The 5,497-nt window shown below is 40.6% G+C and overlaps 1 protein-coding gene across 2 annotated transcripts in view; it reads right to left on the bottom strand.

The window, feature by feature from the left end:
* cd2ap (CD2-associated protein) overlaps positions 1-5,497 on the bottom strand; it is a 90,714-nt gene that overhangs the window by 50,734 nt on the left and 34,483 nt on the right. The window lies entirely within an intron of this gene.

Below are 5,497 nucleotides of genomic sequence, written 5' to 3'. Positions count from 1 at the left end.
TGATCTACCAACTGTCGAGAGAAATCATGAAAATACCATGCAGCTGGAGTCCGATTCAGTGATTTTTTTTCCCAAACAAATTGCTCTCTCTCCTCCAGTTTTACCTCTTTAGACATCATAGTTGGTCAGGGTCAAGGGGGGGAGAAAAAAAAGAGAAAAGCGGGGGGAAAAGGAAATGTGAGGAATCTGTGGCCGATCACAGATCATGGTAAACTTGGAGTCTATCGACTAGACAGTGTCGTCCGCGCGTAGGCTCCCCAACTGCAGATGAGACAATATTGGGAAAAGAACTTCTGTCATCCCGCTCTGACGAATCACACACGAGCAACAGATTTCTGCTACTTGAGAGGGGAGAAGGAAAACATAGTGTTAGGGGCTTTCAGGGACGTGTGCTGGAAACAAACAATTGTTCTCGTCGAAAAGGGTAGGTCCTCCATTTCTATCGTCGTTAGACATCATGTGTGGTCAACATTAGGTAGATCTTGTCCGGGGTCGCAGACGCTGTACTATGGGAGTGAATTGCTATCGGGTAACGCTAAAACCGTTTTCGAATCGGTGCTGGCTCCAGCCAACTACTAGCGATCGTAATCGTGTGAAAAAAAGACTCTGGCCCGCGTACAATTTGAGGATATCACCATAGTAGACATGGTCGGGGTTTTACTGGATGACAGAGGTGGGGGGATGTGGCTGTAAGCACGATGTTTTTTTCGGCCGAACAAATGTCTCTCTACCACAACTGCGCAGGTTGCGGAGCAAACCTACCAACACATTTTGTTTGGCAGTCTTTAGACAAGTCATTTTTAGAATAAAATGTAGTAAAGTCCCGCACCGCGCTTGTGTCCCTGGGGGAAAAGCGAAAGGGGGGAGTCGCAAGAAAATGTCCTATGGAGAAAGTCTATCAGGACAGGGTCTTAAGGCGTTTTGCGCTAGAATCATAGCAAGGGAAGTAATGAACGGACACAGGGACACGACAGCACACACACACACAGGGCACATAACACACACACCGGGCGGTCCTACATGAAAACACTAATGTTCCCTTCGGGGCAATGTTGACCAGGCGGGACTCCTAACTGATGTTTCCATGTGGTGTGGTGTGTGATGGGTCCCCAATCGGCATGGGCACAGGTCTGGATAAAATTTCTGCTGAATTGTGGAGTCTAGTGTTTAGTGAAATGCGTGTCGCAATATCCAAGCGGTTGTGGGGTATTCGGTTCTTTATTGTTTTAGTGGGGCAGCTGGTTGCAGCATATCCAACTATGTTTATTCGGGGTTCTTATTATCTTTTTTCTTTTTATTAGTGCCGTACTTTTTTGCTCTCGGTAGTCTGCTGCATGACTTTCGCCTATTTCACGTTCAAAAGACTGTTTCATCTTCAGCTCTTCAGCAGATGAGTGGCCTGTCGTGTCAGGTGAGCAATTGGGTTCTCTATTTGGGATGAGCTTGGTTTCAAATAGTATCTTTTAAAACAATTATTTTTTAACATAAAGTCAAGTTCTCGCAAAATATCGATCAAATCCTGTTAGAGTAAACTTCATTCTGCTTAAACGTGGAAATCAATCACGGTCCTACAGTTTTTCACGACTACAAATAAAAAGTCAAAAATAAAAAAAAGGAATAAAAAATCAAGACTGTAAAGAAAGGCTTCAAGCAGGAGAAAAAAAATAAAAATAAAAAAAAAAATCAACTTATACCAATAAGGGGATAAGAAAGGGCTGGGGGGGGGTGGGTAAATTCAGAGTTGACATATTTTTACAGTTTTGTGAAAAGCTTTTAACAGTAATTGGGTAACCTTTATGATTTTTGGGGCTGGTGGGATTTATAAGGGTGTGAAATATGCCTGACTAGAGTGAGTAAGTGAGTCTCAGGATGAAAGGGGAGGCTTCGTAAAATAGTTATACATGACTACTCGTTCTCTATAACTTTGCTCCACGCCAAGACACTTCAAAAACTTTTCATGACATTTGTACATCAAACGTAGGTAATTCCTTGTCTAGTTTCAGCCAAGGTGCTCATTGTAATGTGATAGGAATTATCTTTTATTTTTGCTCAGCGAAGGCTTTCACAGACGAGAATTCAGGATAGTTCTACACATTCACTGTAATGATTTAAACTAGGTCCTCATTTCTGACAAACCCAGTAACAGCGCACCACTTTTTTAAATCGCTGAGACGCAACCACATTTATTAACGTTGAACTTTAATCCCATGAATTTTACTCAATACGTCAAGGCTTAGGTGCTCATGGGCAAGTATTTTCTTTCTTATCTCCTATTCCTTTGCGCAATGACCTAAAGTTGTTTGGTAGCTGGTTTCACTGTACTAAGGTCAGTGGTTCCTATAGCTACAGTAAAGAAAGGGTACCAACGAACTATAGCGTGTTACATGATTGCAGATCAAAAGAGATGACATCTACAGACATCAAAGTCTTCCTACTAGGATTTACCAACATGGCCAGCTAGACTTTCGATGTAGTCCATGGGCAAAAGACGGCCTCCCCAGACACTCCAAAACTTTCTAAAAATTATCTTATGTCTGTCTGATGCTTCATCAATCATATGATTCGCAACTGTATGCTATGCCTGAAACAGAAATCCTTTGTGGTCCACACACACAGAGACCAACACACAACAACCCACATACACACAGACCACACACTAACACACACCCACGCCACACAACACACAAACCAGCAGAACACACTACACGCTTCCACACACGACAAGACACACACACACATAGACACCACACCTCACAAAACACACAGACATCATACCACATACACATACAGAGACGATGGAAGACCACACAACACAACACACACCCAACACAAAAACACAGACAGACCCAACCTCACTTCAACACCCAGACACACACACACACCAAACACGACAGACAACCCACAACACACAACAACGACAGACACACACACACACACCCAAACACAGATAGACACCCACCCGCCACATAACATACAACAACATACCACACCGAGACAGATTGAATACACACACACACAAAACCATATAGAACACACACACACCAGACACACACACCAGGATACATGCACACAAAGACACACCACGATACATGGACAACACACACACAGACACCCATACAAAACACACACACATAGACATACACCACATACACAAGACACACACCGACCAATCACACACACCTCACAGCCACACACAGGCACCCATGAAGCAGAGACACACACTCACTAGACACACACACCAGACATGATATATTATATCTCACTTTAGAGTTTCATTAGAAGATGTACTGCGGTGGCGCATTTGGTTATGTCTCCATACTTTTGTGCAGAGACCCTGGTTCCAATCCCCCAGTGGTTTAACATCATCTGTGTTTACAACTCTTCAAATTCAAGCTTTTCAAATCTATCAGCTCTGTTCAGCCGATGATAGGCCTTCTTCAAGCTATTTTTCTGCAATTTGTACTTTTTCACTATTGCTTTAAACATTTTATATTTTAACATTACAGGTCAATGAGAGCAAGCTTCAATCAAACACCTTCAATCTTCTCGGTTCCTTCCCCAAAGTTTCAGCGACTTCATTACTTTCACTTACAGAAGTGGTTCAACTTTAAAACTTCTGTGTGTGTTGTGTGTGTGTGACTCTCATTATATGTTACAATGTAAAAGCTTTCCTGAACAAACCTTTGGTGGTGGTGCAGGGTTAGGAGACACACACACAAAACACACACATTTTCCAGCACCAAAACACAGACACACCTACCTCTTTGTGTTCATTATATATAACAATGGATAGCCTTGTGAACAGTTCTTTGGTGGTAGCCGTAGTGTTACAAAACCATTGCCTTTTTTGTGGTTGAGACCGGGTTACACCTCCCATAGCGGAGACCGGGTCAACGCAAGTACTGCCCCATGAGAAGTCCAACTCCTAGTGATTTGATGCCCCGTGCATATGGACTGTGGTTTGAATCCCCGCTGCAGTACATAACAAAACAACTGACAAAGGCATTTCACCAACCCTATATGATTGTCTTGTGGTGTTATTCAACTTAAATTAAGCATTCCGACTAAGGGTTTTCAATAGTCTCGAGACTACTTAAACATCTTCTCTTCTTATGAATTATGCTATTTCTCAAGTAGCTTTAGCAATTCAATTTTTTTTAGAATGTTTCCAATCTTTTTACATTATTGTGTTATTATTTCAACTTATTAAAACCATTCCTGACTTTTTCAAACTTTTTTGTACGGTGGTCTTTAAGTTTCCTACTTTTTTTCCACTCTTCTCACAACTTTCAACATCTCTTACTGATTAAGCTTTTTCTACAGATTAGCTATTAACGATTCAGTTAAATAACTTACAATTCATTAACTATTCCCACTAGGTTAGCTTTAAGGATTGCAGCTATTCACATGCCCAAAAGAGGAGGGGAGCATTTCTCGTGTCCTCTTAATCCCTGCAGGAAATAGCATTTTTCTAGTTTAGTGGAAATCTGTTCAGCCTTCCAACTATTTGTTATTCAAGGTTCTTTCTTTATCTTTTCTTTTTATATGCCGTACGGTTTTTAAGTGGGCGTTCTCTTGTATCTTCGCTACTTTCAGCTATTTAAAACCCGTTCAAACTTTTTCAAATCTTCATTCGTTTCAGCAGATGATGGGACTATTAACTTGCTTCAAGCAATTTTTTCTGCTATTTATACTTTTTCAAAATATTAACTTTAAACATTTTTTTAACATTAAAGTTCAAGGGGAAGCAAGCTAAGCGTAGCTTCAAAAATCCTTTAAATCTTCTTGCTTCTGGCTGCTTACAAGTGTATCTTAATCTATTTAAATCTCTCCTCGCTAACCATCTCTCCTACCAGTGGTTTTTGTCACCATACAGAATTCGCATGGAGGTTCAATTCAAACCTATTTCAAAAAGTAAATCGGAACAAGATAGTACAGCTAAATATGATGGGAAGACAGGGAATATGGGCAAGAAAAATCGCAGGCTAGTGGAGATGGCTTGTAATTGTTTTCCTCAGATTGGCACATAGGTTTACAGTTTTTTTTTTGTGAAAAAAAAGGCTTTTTAGTAAGAAGTTCAGTTGAAAATGTACATTTTATAATTTTCTGGATTTATAATGGTGTGTATTGCCTGAGGGCCTAGATTGAGGAGTGATGTCATCAGAGGGGGTTGGAAGGCTTTTCGAAAAGATATTATCGGTACATCCGTTCTCTCTACATCAAACTAATTGCTCCCACGCCAACAACAACTTCAAACTTTTTTTTTTTCATGGACAGTTTTGGTAACTCAAAACTTAGGTATTCTTTAGTCTAGTTTCAAAAAAGCCAATGTGCTCAATTTATTAAAATGTGATAGGGGGAAGGATTAAACTTTTTTGGTTGTTGCCACAGCGAAGCTTTCAAAAAAATGAACGAGAAAAAAATGGAAATCAGGATAGTTCTTCCACTTGTTCACTTTAATGGAACTTTAAGAACATCAGTCCCCCGGCCCATTTCT

The sequence above is a fragment of the Etheostoma spectabile genome, unplaced genomic scaffold, assembly GCF_008692095.1.
Source record: "Etheostoma spectabile isolate EspeVRDwgs_2016 unplaced genomic scaffold, UIUC_Espe_1.0 scaffold362, whole genome shotgun sequence".
Classification (NCBI taxonomy): Eukaryota; Metazoa; Chordata; class Actinopteri; order Perciformes; family Percidae; genus Etheostoma; species Etheostoma spectabile.
Note: the sequence above shows the minus strand (reverse complement) of the source record. Positions and strands in the feature narration are given on the sequence as shown.